The sequence below is a fragment of the Symphalangus syndactylus genome, chromosome 8 (assembly GCF_028878055.3).
Source record: "Symphalangus syndactylus isolate Jambi chromosome 8, NHGRI_mSymSyn1-v2.1_pri, whole genome shotgun sequence".
Taxonomy (NCBI): Eukaryota; Metazoa; Chordata; class Mammalia; order Primates; family Hylobatidae; genus Symphalangus; species Symphalangus syndactylus.
The window spans coordinates 14,262,074-14,275,850 of NC_072430.2; the positions used below are offsets into that span (position 1 = coordinate 14,262,074).

Genomic DNA, 13,777 nt, shown 5'->3' on the forward strand with positions numbered 1-13,777 from the left:
AATCCTGTCCCTTTATTAAATAGTAGTAATGAAATTAGTAATTTAGCTCAGGCAGACTAGCTAATATCATTAATGCGCATTTACATGAATTTGATGCAAATTATGGAAACATCCCAATAGGTCTCATTTGGACACTTAAAATGCTAAAGGGCAACCCTACTATCTGAAGGTATTTTTCACTTCAAAAACAGGCAACTCAGTCACCAAAATTAACAAGAAAAAATCCAAGTAAGCAGCATTCCGCCTGAAGGGAAAACATAGACAAATCATTCATATTCACTCTAGGTGCCACTGGGGCCACAGAACAAAGGATGTCCCCAAGAGGAAGCAGAGAGAAGAAAAATAATATAAAATACACAGAAAATTTATTTGGCTTAGATACTTATTTACCAAAAATCTAACAGGTACTTATTTGATAAGACCATTCCATGACCACCAGATGTGATCTGGTCTTAGGAAGGAAAGAGAATGCAATTCTGCCTGTTTCTCTAGGCAACAGAGGGTCTCAGGGGCTTTAAACATGACACAAGAAGTGGCTAGGTCAGCAACAAAGGTCAAACAAGCCCCAGTTACAAGTAGCAAAGTGTCTGTACAAACATAAATGGGAATCTGAACTGTAGGTAAAAGAAGCAACAAAAGCGGATACAAACGCCTAGGTATATTCCCAAGAGAAATGACACGTCCACACAAAAACCTGTACGTGAATGTTCACAGCAGCGCTATCACACAACAGCCAAAAAGTAGAAACAACCCAAATGTCTATCAATGGACTAACGAATACATAAAATGTGGAACATCCACACAATGGAATAATATTCGACATTAACAAGGAACAACCGATGCATACATGCACAACATGAATGAAAACATGGTGCTTAGTGACAGACGCTGCACACAGAAAACACATCCTGTCAACTGCATTTCCATAGAATGTCCAAAGTAGGCAATGGCTGCACAACTGTGAATATACTAAAAACCACAGACATGGACACTTTAAATAGGTAATTGTATGGAATGTGACGATTTCAATAAAGTTATTTTTTAAAAGCTGACACAATCAAGCCAAAGGCCAAACATCCAATAGATACCACTTAATGAGATGCAGCTCACCCACTCAATTAAAAAACAAGAAAACGTTATTGCAAGTTTCCACTATGCCAAAAGATGCATTACTTTTGGGGTACTCCTTCCAAAAATGTTAAATAAGCTTCTCACTAGTCAAAAGAACTCATAATTCCTGTGGGAACTCCCCCTCTCCCAAATCTAAAAGTTCAACAATTTCTCAAGAAAAAAGTTGATCTTAATTTTAATGTAAAATATAAATCACATATTTGTGCAAATGTAGCACTTTTAATCATGAGGGAGAGGTGTCGCTATGGAACTTAACACTGTCCCCCAAGAAAGTATTCATTTACTTGATTCTGTCTACTATGAAATAAATAATACCTGAATCTTTAAGACCTAGAAACATTTCAGAAGGTTTCAGGTCAAAGAAAACACATTAACTCAACATAATGCTCACAAGAACAAAAATAAGCCTATGCATAAAATAAACAACTAAATGATGGTGGAAAGACTACATTCCCTAAATCTAACAAAAGCTCCCAACTCATTCCCAGTCACTGCCATCTGTCTACCTCAAACTCTTCAACAACCCAATTCACAGAAAGCACCTAGTCAATGTGGTAACATAAGCACAATCCTGTAATCGGCTCAGATCATCATTACAATAACACGTATTTCTTTCTTTTTCTTTTTTTTTTTTTTGAGATGGAGCTTCACTCTTGTTGCCTAGGCTGGAGTGCAATGGTGTGATCTCGGCTCACTGCAACCTCTGCCTCCCAGGTTCAAGCAATTCTCCTGCCTCAGCCTCCCCAGTAGCTGGGATTACAGGCATGTGCCACCACGCCAGGCTAATTTTGTATTTTTAGTAGAGACAGGGTTTCTCCATGTTGGTCAGGCTGGTCTCGAACTCCTGACCTCAGGTGATCCTCCCGCCTTCGCCTCCCAAAGTGCTGGGATTACAGGCATGAGCCACCGCGCCCGGCCAGCATGTGTTTCTATTTTCCGCAGGAAGAGAATCATGTCGACTCACAATTCACAATGAGTCAACCGGTGTGTAAAATATTTTACATAATGGGAAAATTTATTGTGACCCAAAAGTTCAGTGTGTTCTCATTAAGTTACCAGAAATTACAGATGTGAAGATACTTCTGTTAACTTAACCAAAATCAAGAAAAGAAACTACTTTAGATACGCACACATTTTCAGTTTGGTAGATCTGATTCTTTTTATGATACTGCATTTCAAGTTACTCAGATTGGTAAATTCATAGCTTAAATACTAAATAGAGAAAATCTGCATATTGACAACATAGGTAATTTAAGACTGGTTTTGGCACTGCGTCACTTACTACCTATATAGCTAAGCTCTGTCAAAACCTGACAGGGACGGCTTCAGTTTTTGTAAATACTCGCATGGTGAAATGGTTTTTCCAAAGTTATGATACCATCTAAAGTGCTAATGGAGCCTTCCCATTGTGCTTCACTGTGAATAACATATTTCTGTGGAAAATCTTATAGTGTTGCATCCATTTAACATTTTCCCAGATTACATTCAGGTTTTTTTAATCCCAAAGAAAACATTTAAACAATTAAAACACATAAAATTTTTCTATTATGACCTTTTAAAAAACCCTCAGCCTTTTATTTTATTTTATTTGAGATGGAGTCTCACTCTGTCACCCAGGCTAGAGTGCACTGGCGCAATCTTGGCTCACTGCAATCTCTGCCTCCGGGGTTCAAGCAATTCTTCTGTCTCAGCCTCTCGAATAGGTAGGATTACAGGCACAAGCCACCACATCCGGCTAATTTTTATATTTTTAGTAGAGACTGGGTTTCACCATATTGGCCAGGCTGGTCTCGAACTCCCGACCTCATGATCTGCCTACCTCAGGCTCCCAAAGTGCTGGGATTACAGGCATGAGCCACCACGCCAAGCCACAAAACCCTGAGTATTTTAAAGGCCACACTTGGAAACGGACGTGTTTATACATGCGATACAGATGCAAACATTTTTAAACTACATAATCCATTGATACACACACACTAAGAAATCAAACATTTCCAATTCCATAAACATAATATATCTGAAGCAAAGATAATGCCACCAGATATTTTTTACTTTATAAGTTGGTCCCCAGAAAAGGATAATTATAAAAGACACCAGGAAGCCTCTTTTCAACCTTGTTAAATAAACGACTTGCAAATATTAACCACAAAACTGTGGGTGAAGTCACTCTGTCCTGTCATGATTACTCGCTCATAAAGGCCCAAAATGTGTCTTGAAGGGAGTTTTTGCAATACGAATCCTAATCTTAATTATATAAACTCTATTCTTAACTATCTTAAAATACATTACAAAAGACTATTCTCAACTTTCTGAAAACTTTAATATCTTTTATAAAATCTGAAAGATTGAGATGGTGTTACTAATAGTGTCATGGCTCATTAAACCTTGAATCATTAAGTCAAGTACCTTGGACGAATCATTTTAAATTAAAAGAACAATCTTTAATATACATTTTCAGATGAGACTTAATACATTCTACACAACTTACCAAAGGCCACAGAATAACTACGGAAATAACGGAATGAACACACAGTGGTATTTGCTTCAGGAACAGACTATTTCACCCTACATTCTTTTAAAGTGCTTGAGATATGCATATTTAGTAGGCATATTTCAGAATTAGCTCTTCATTTTCTAATAAAAAAGGGCAGACTTCCCTGCAGGCTTGGCAATGAAACATTTTCAAAATGCAGATACCAGGAGGGTGTGGTGGTTCATGCCTGTAATCTCAGCACTTTGGGAGGCTGAGCCAGGAGGATCTGCTTGAACCGGGGAGTTCAAGACCAGCCTAGTCAACATAGTGAGACCCCGTCTCTACAAAAAAATTTTTTAAAACTTAGCCAAGTGTGGTGGTGGGTGCCTGCAACCCCAGCTACTCAAGAGGCTGAGGTGGGGGATCACTTGAGCCCAGGAGATTGAGGCTGCAGTGCGCTGTGATTGCACCACTGTGCTCTGGCCTGGGTGACAGAGCAAGACCCTGTCAAAAAAAAAAAAAAAAAAAAAAAAAAAAATATATATATATATGCTGATCCCATTTCAGAAAGCAAATAAATTTTTAAAATGCAAAGGTACCTACCTACATCAAAATGCAACTGAAAAACATGAAAATAAAACTATACTCATTATATTTAAAAAGTCAGAAAAACATATGTTGAATCTAGTTAATGTTTAAAGCTCTAGGCCCAGCTAAGAGGGCAGAGTGTGTGACTGCAGAGAGGGGGCCCTGGCGCCCAAGTGCAGAAGGTTAGGAAGTGAAAGCAGCGCTCCTGGTCTGCAGCATCACCTGGAGTCAGCCCTTTCCTCCTTGGGCCTGGGAAGCCAGACCCAAGGGCAGGATCCAGGTGATCCAGAACCGTTACCTCCTACACTCTGAGAGGGACACACCTGACCCTGTGTCACAATGCAGTGCCCCTTCTGCCAGCCCCCCATGTGGCTCACCTGAAACCGCACCTGTAGAGCTCGCTCTCAAAGGAAAGGGGGAGATGACAGCGAGAGCACCAGGACCTGCCAGGAGTGCCCTCCCGGCATGGGCTCATCACCCACACGGGGTGACCACCCACCCCTACACGGGAGGGCAGGCGTGATGTTTTCTTCCTTTGTATTTCAGCACGCTGCATAATGCGTGACAAGCAGATGCTCACTAAGACAGGTCCATAATCCCTTCTCTGCAATTTGAAAATCCAAAAAGCTCTCTGAAAACTGAAAGCATGTTCATAACTCACTTGGCGGTATGCCCTGATCTGATGTGAAGCTATTCATAGTCTCACTGTCCCACTTAGTGCGAATATTCATACACTTTGCTGCAAAAATCTTAATGTGCTTGATTATACGGTGCTGCCTAGGATGTCCTATACTGTATGGTACTTTCACTATTTCTGTTCTAAAAATCTCAAAAATTCCACATTCCCAACACCTCTGGCCCCGAGAGTCACAAAGGTGTGGTCCCATGACTGTTAGATGACAGCAACAGGGCAGGCACTGGCCAGAGATGGTAACACCTGAGATGTAAATGGGCAGCAGGAAGAAGCACCTTTAATGGCCAGGAGAGAACAATAATCTGCATTCGAAGTCTAGTTTATACATGTGTTCATTCTACAAACATGCTGAGCGATGTGCACACACCTCGCCCACAGCTGAGTAGACTGCATGAAAACAAGAATGAAAGCAAGACTGCAGTCCCTGCCCTCATGGAGGGGAAGACCGTGAAGTGACAAACAAGTGCTCCAGCTCACACTGCAAACACAAGCTGTGGCTGGTGGGTGCAGGCAAGAAAGGTGCTGATGTAACGCTCAGGAAGGGCCCGAGCAGAGGGTGGCCAGGGAAGCCCCTGAGGAGTAACGGGGAAGCTACCCAAGGAACAGGGACAGACACAGGCACAGCAAGAGTGGCAGAACAGGGACACACCGCTCTAGGAATCAGAGCACAGTGGCAGGGGAGGGGGTCTTGGGGGAAGGGAGAGGGATGCAGAGCTGGGGTAATGGAAGAGTTGGGATTTTTAAAAATTAATTAATTTTTAAATTTACTTTTTTTTTTTTTTTTTAGAGACAGAGTCTTGCTCCATCACCCAGGCTGGAGTGCAGTGGCATGATCACAGCTCACTGTAACCTCACCTCAGCCTTTTGTAATTTTTTAAAATTTTAATTGACAAAAATAATTGTATATATTTATAAGATACAATGGGATGTTTTGATTTATGTATACATTGTGAAATGATTAAATCAAACTAGTTAATCTATCCATCACCTCACCAAGTTAGTTTTCTTGTGATGAAAACATTTAAGATCTACTCTAGCAATTTTGAAATACACATGATTATCATCCATGGCCACAGAAGAGCCTGGAGGGCATTACTCTAAGTGAAATACGTGACGAATACCACATGGTCTTATTTATATGTGGAATCTAAGAAAGTAGAAGGTGAAGAAGTGTAGAGTAGAACAGTGGTTACGGAGGCTGGGGGCGGGGGAACGGGGAAAGGAGAGGCACTGGTCAAAGAGTACAAAGTTTCGGTTAGAGAGTTAGGATTTGATTAAGTGTGAAGGGAAGCAAGTGGCTACTTGACCTAGTCAGGCATACAAACTACTCATCTCAAATCAAGCTCCCTCCAGGCCTCAGCCACCTGATCTGTCCACAAGAAGAAAGGCAAGATCTGATTTCTCAAATGCTTCCACTCCATGAAGTAACTTCCATGGGTGAATCAAACTTCACAGAGCTTTCTACCAAGAAGGCTGAAGAACTTTAATGGGGGTGGGAGGGTTAATCATACTAAAATTGTACAAAAAGAAAAAGCAGGCTATGTGATCAATGGGAAAGAGGCCAAACAGCTTTTAATCTCTACTGATAATGTTAAATATTGTAAAAGGTTGGCTAATAGCACCACCCCCAGCTCACCCAAACCACCCTGCCAGAATTAAAGACAAATGGTGTTATTTGTACAGTGTTTTGAGAACACGGGGGAAAAGGTCACTAAAATGTCCCTGGCGAGTGTTGCTTCAGAAGCCTAGTAGGCCCTGCCTGCCTCCACCACCTCATCTCTGAAAGGATGGGAATCTCGAGCTCTCCATACTACCTCCAGGCACCCCGCAGCTCCCCATCCCTCTCCAGCCTTCCCAGTGCAGAATGAGGTGATTGCCAAACAACTATTAAGATGCACAAAAGGAGGGATATTTGGAGCAGCTGCAAAAGCTCTATTATGGATAACAAAATGGGTAAGTGAATCTCAAACTCTTTTAAGGTTAAATACTCACTTGGGTGAGATTTAACAACATCATAACAATACACTACAATAATGAAGTGGCTTCTCAAACTTTTTCACCAAAGTACCCCCAAAGGCACAGGAGAGAGAACCCTGAGGATAAGCACTTTGAAGCAACTCAATGGATATGAAGTATTACATTTTGTATTCGAAATTCATGCAAACTTTACATTTAACTCCATAACATACCTATAATACCCCTTTCCCCCTTGTCACCCTTACTCTCAGCTTTTGGAAAGGGGCAAGCTGGTATTTTCTCCTCCTCCCACTGCTTAAAGGAAGGCCTGCCTGTCTACTCTGCCCTCCCTCCAGATCCCATGAGCAAGGTCCACCCTCTACTCTGGCACTGGATCCCAGTCCCTCCTCTGTCAACCTCCCTCCTGAACACCCTCCCTTCCAGAGCACGGTAAGTGCTAATGTGTCCCCAGCACCCCCACTCTCCCATCATTCTACTTTAGAGAAAACTCTTTCAAGAAGCTGTTAACACACACATCCCATTCTCCCCTGAAAACTTCCACTTGTCATGCCTCCTGACACCACTCTTGTCCAAGTCCCCAAAGACCTTCAAGTTGCAAAATCCAGTGGTCAAGTCTCACCCATACTGCTTGATGCTCAAACAGCTTTTCATAACTCTCAAATATATCTCTAGCACCCCTTCCCCTGTAATTCCCCCAGACCTGTATATCCAATAACCAACTCAACATCTCCACTTGAGCATCAAAAAGGCATCTCAAACCTAACAGGTCCAACACCGAGCCCTTGGTACCCCTTCCTCTCTGATCTGCCTCTGGCAATGCCTGGCTCAGTAAATGGCACCATCCAACTCCTTAGATCATAAAGGACCCCCTTCCTCACATGCCACACATCCAATCCATCAGCAAAGACGGTCAGCTTCGTCTTCAAGATACATTCCAAATCCAACCACTTCTCACCAAAGCTCTACCCACAGGGTCTTCCCTGCTGTTTCTCAGATATGCCAAGCATATTCCCACTTCAAGGCCTTTGTACACTCTGATCCTCCCGCCTAAAACGCCCTTCTCCCAGATCTTAACACAGCTCCCTCCCTCTTGATTATTTCAGTCCCTACTTAAATGCTACCTGCTCAGAAAGGCTTTCCCTGAGACTCTCCTAGGATAGTTCTCTCATCACATGACTCTAGCCAGAGTCTGTCTGGTTTTCCTTCCTAAAACAACTATTTAGCATTAACTGACATATGTATTGGTTTGTTAACTATCCCTCTCCCCCAAGTTATCCCTCCTGGACCTTCAAAAGGGCCCAAATTTGGCCTCATTCACCACTGCATTCGCAGACCTTGAAACTACCTGACTCATTGTGAGGGACTCAATCAATAGTTGTTTACAGCCTTATTTTAAAACCTTATTTTTGGTTAAAATGAAAGTAGTCAGCCAGGCACAATGGCTCACACCTGTAATCTCAGCACTTTGGGAGGCTGAGGTGGGAGGATGGCTTGAGCCCAAGAGTTTGAGACCAGCTTGGACAACACAAGGAGACCCTGTCCCTACAAAAAATCAAAATATTGGCCAGGCATGGTGGTGTGTGCCTGTGGGCCCAGCTACTCAGAAGGCTGCAGTGGGAGAATTGCTTGAGACCAGGAGGTCCAGGCTGTAGTGAGCCGTGATCGCACTACTGCATCCCAACCTGGACAACAGAGTGAGACCCTGTCTCAATAAATAAATAAATAAATAAATAAATAAAGTATTCATTAACTCATTCAACAACTAACACAAGAGTCTGCATGCGCTAGATTCAAAAGTGCAGCAAATGCCTCCCAGGTCCTCCTTATGAGCTCTGTCCTGGCAGTGGGCACAGGAGTGCATGACTACCCATCCACAGTGTCAGTCATCACAGCACCATGGAAAACAGAGAAGACTGGAAACAACCTAAGTGTCCAACAACAGAGAACTGAATCGAGAAACTGCCACAATCATATGATCATTATATAATCAACCATATAACAGAATGTATTGCTATTAAAAAATATCTCTGGTCCAACAGAAATACGAGAATCACAAAAAATAATTTTAAATCTCCTACCAGCCACAATTACAGAGTAAAAAGAAGTCAGTAAAATTTACTGTGTATTATTTAACGCAATATTAAACTTTATCATTTCAACATGTAATATTATCAAAAATTATTAACAGGATATTTTGCCTTTTTATTAGACCACACTTAATCTTCAAAATCTGGTGTGTGGGGCTAGCCTGTGGCCTGTACAATCGGTGTATGGTAGCTAATGCTTGTAATCGTAGCACTTTGGGAGGCTGAGGAGGGTGGATTGCTTGAGCTCAGGAGTTTGAGACCAGCCTGGCCAACACGGTAAAACCCCATCTCTACAAAAAATACAAAAGTTAGAATAGAATTTAGAGTCCAGAAATAAGCCCTTATATTTATGGTCAATTGTTTTTTTATGGAAAATACATTTTTGATAAGGGCACCAAGACTATGCAATGGAGAAGGAATAGTAATACGGTTTGGCTCTGTGTCCACCCAAATCTCATCTCGAATTGTAATCCCCATGTGTCAAGGGAGGGAAGTGATTGGATTATAGTGGTGGTTTCCCCATGCTGCTCTCATGATAGTGAGTGAATTATCACAAGATCTGATGGTTTTATAAATGGTAGTTTTTCCTGCACTCACACACGCTCCTTCTTGCCTGCTGCCATGTAAGATGTGCCTGCTTCCCCGTCTACCTTGACTGTAAGTCTCCTGAGGCCTCCTCAGACGTGTAGAACATGTGAATCAATTAAACCTCTTTCCTTTAAAAACTACCCAGTCTGGGGAATTTCTTTATAGCAGTATGAGAATAGACTAATACAAATAGTCCCTTCAACAAATGAACTACAAAATGTAAATATACACATGTAAAAGAATGAAACTGGACCCCTATCTCACACCACAAAAATTAACTCAAAATAGATCACACGATAAGCCAGGCACAGCGGTATGCACTGTAGTCCTAACTACCTGGGAAGCTAAGGCAGAAAGATCACTTGAGCCCAAGCGTTCAAGGCTGCAGTACACTATGATCATGCCTATGGATAACCACTGCACTCCAGCCTGGCAATATAGCAAGACCCAGTCTCAAAAAAATAAAAATAAAAAACCAACACATACACACATGATCACAGCAGAAAAGAACTAAGACTATATAATTCTTAGAAGAAAGATGTAAATCTTCACGACCTTGGATTAGGCAATGGTTTCTTAGAAATAACTCCAGGCCAGGAACAGTGGCTCACATCTGTAATCCCAACACTTCAGGAGGCTGAAGCGGGAGAACTGCTTGAGCCCAGGAGTTTGAGACCAGCCCGGGCAACACAGTAAAACTCTGTCTCTACAAAAAATAATTAAAAAAATTAACCAAGCATAATGATACCGCCTGTAGCCCTAGCTACTCAGGAGGCTAAGGCAGTAGGATCGCTTGAGCTCTAGAGGTCGAGGCTACAGTGAGCCACAATTGTGCCACTGCACTACAGCCTGGCCAACAGTGCGAGATTCTGTCTCAAAAAATGAAAGAAAAGAAAAGAAAAGGACACCAAAAGCACAATAAGCCAAAGAAAAAGTAGATAAACTGGACTTCATTTAAAGTTAAAAACTTTTGTACATCAAAGAACACCATCAAGAAATTGAAAAGAGGCCAGGCGCAGTGGTGTATGCCTGTAATCCCAGCACTTTGGGAGGCTGAGGTAGGTGGACCGCTTGAGCTCAGGAGCTCGAGACCAGCCTGGGCAACATGGCAAAACCCCGTCTCTACAAAAAAAAGTACAAAAAATTAGCCAGATGTGGTGGCATGTGCCTGTAGTCCCAGCTATTCGGGAGGCTGAGGTAGGAGGACCACCTAAGTCCAAGAGGTCAAGGCTGCATTGAGCTGTGATCATGCCACTGCACTCCAGCCTAGGTAACAAAGTGAGACCCTGTCTCGGGGATAGAAGAAAGAAATCAAGATAATTAAAAGAGCAATCTCTATAAAAATACCAATGACATTCTTCACAGAAATAGAAAAAATATCCTAAAATTTGCATGAAACCGCAAAAGACCCCTAATAGCCAAAGCAATGCTGAGCAAAAAGAACAGAGCTGGAGGTATCACATTACCAAACCTCAAAATATACTACAAAGCTGTACTAAGCAAAACGACATGGTACTGGTCTATAAAACAACTGGTATGTGTCTATAAAAATAGGTACACAGACCAATGGAAAAGAATAGAAAACCCAGGAATTAACCTGCGTATCTACAGCCAATTGATTTTTGACAAAGGTGCCAAGAACACTCATTGGGGAAAGGACAGTCTCTTCAACAAACGGTGCTGTGAAAATTAAATATCCATACGCAGAAGAATGAAAATAGAAACTAGAACCCCACCTCTCATCCTATACAAAAATGAACTAAAAATGAATCAAAGACCTAAATATAAGACCCAAATGATAAAACTACTAGAAAACATAGGGGAAATGCTTCATGACATTGGTCTGGGAAAAGATTTTATGAGTAAGAACTGAAAAGCATGGACAACAAAAGCAAACATAAATGAATGGGATTATATCAAGCTAAAAAGCTTCAGCAAAACAAAGGAAACAATAGAATGAAAAGACAACCTACAGAATGGGAGAAGGTATTTGCGAACTATTCATCCAACAGGGGACTGATACACAAGGAACTCACACATCTCAATAGCAAAAAAAAAAAAAAAAAAAAAAAAAATCCAATTAAAAAATGGGCAAATTGGCCAGGTGGGTGGCTCATATCTGTAATCCTGGCACTTTGGGAGGCCGAGGCGGGTGGATCAACTGAGGTCAGGAGTTCAAGACCAGCCTGGCCAACATGGCAAACTTCCATCTCTATTAAAAACACAAAAATTAGCCAGGCGTGGTGGTGCACGCCTGTAGTCCCAGCTACTCGAGAGGCTAAGGCAGCAGAATCACTTGAACCTCGGAGGTGGAGGTTGCAGTGAGCCAAGATCACGCCACTGCACCCCAGCCTGGATGACAGAGTAAGACTCTGTCTCAAAAAAAAAAAAAAAAGAAAAAGAAAAAAGCAAAAAGCCCGGGGGGAGGTGGATTGTCTGAACAGACATTTCTCAAAAGAAGACATACAAATGGCCAAATAAATAAAAAATGCTCAGTATCACTAATCATCAAGGAAACGCAAAACAAAACCACAATGAGGTATCATCTCACCCCAGTTAGAATGGCTATTATCAAAAATACAGACCAGACACAGTGGCTCAAACCTGTAATCCCAGCACTTTGGGAGGCCGAGGCAGGCGGATTACCTGAGGTCAGGAGTTCGAGACCAGCCTGATCAACATGGAGAAATCCCGTCTCTACTAAAAATACAAAATTAGCCAGGCGTGGTGGCACATGCCTGTAATCCCAGCTACTCGGGAGGCTGAGGCAGGAAAATCACTTGAACCTGGGAGGCGGAGGTTGTGGTGAGCCGAGATCGTGCCATTGCACTCCAACCTGGCGACAGAGCGAGATTCCGCCTCAAAAATAAATAAATAAGTAAATAATAACAAATGCTGTCAAGGATGCAGAGAAAAGGCAACTCTTACACACTGTTGGTAGGAATGTAAACTAGTACAGCCACTATGGAGAGCAGTATGGAAGTTCCTCAAAAGCTACAAATAGAACTACCATATGATCCAGCAATCCCACTACTGGGAATTTATCCAAAGGAAAGGAAATCATGACATCAAAGAGACATCTATACCCCATACTTACTGTAGCACTATTCACAATAGCCAAACAGGGAATCAATCCAGGTGTCCAACAACAGATGAAGAAAATGTGGTATCTACACAAAATGGACTACTATTTAGCCATAAAAACGAATGAAATCCTGTCATTCACAGCAACATGGATAGAACTGGAGGACACTATATTAAGTGAGATAAGCCAAGAACAGAAAGTTAAATACCACATGTTCTCACTAATACATGTGGAAGCTAAAAAAAGTTGATCTCACAGAAGTAAAAAGTAAACCAAGATCCTAGAGGTTAGGAAGTGTAGGAGGATGGGAAAAATGGGGAGAGAGCTAGATAGGAACACACTCTAGTGTTCTATAGCACTGTAGGATGACTACAGTTAACAATAATATATAGTTTCAGGCCAGGTGCTGTGGCTCACTCCTGTAATACCAGTGTTTTGGGAGGCTGAAGCAGGAAGACCACTTGAGGCCAGGAGTTTGAGACCAGCCTCAGCAACACAGCAAGACCCTGTCTGTACAAAAAAAAAAAAAAAAAAAAAGCCAGGCATGGTGGCACAAGCCTACAGTCCTAGATACTCGGGAGGCTGAGGTAGGAGGATCACTTGAGCCCAGGAGTTCAAGGTTACAGTGAGTTATGACTGCACCACTGCACTCCAGCCTGAGTGGCAGAGTGAGACACTGTTTGTACACACACACACACACACACACACACACACACACGCTACTGCTGTAGCAGTATCCTCCTCACAATGTCAGCCCATCTTAGCAACTTCAGATCAAACTGAGAGTCAAATTGAGAGATTGTAATGAAGGCCTTCATCACCTTTGCACTATGAGACAAGAGATCTGACCTCTGCACAAAAACAAACAAAAACCAAAAAACAAAACAAAACAAAACAAAAACAGCCCACAGTGCAAACAGCTCCTTGAGCTCCTTGTAGGTGTGGCTTGTGGGAATGGTCAAGAGCCAGGCATGGTGGCGCGGGCCTATTGTCCCAGCTACTCAGGAGGCTGAGACGGAGACTGCTTGAGCCCAGGAGTACATAGCTGTAGTGCACTATAATCTAGGACAGTAAGACAGCACCTGTGAATAGCCACTGCACTCCAGCCTGAGGCAACATAGCAAGACTCTGTCTCTCTTAAGAAAAAAAAAAAA

General features: G+C 42.2%; 1 protein-coding gene across 14 annotated transcripts in view; it reads right to left on the reverse strand.

Annotated features, from left to right (window-relative positions):
• The window catches only part of TRAF3 (TNF receptor associated factor 3), a 134,220-nt gene that overhangs the window by 87,489 nt on the left and 32,954 nt on the right, over positions 1-13,777 (reverse strand). The window lies entirely within an intron of this gene.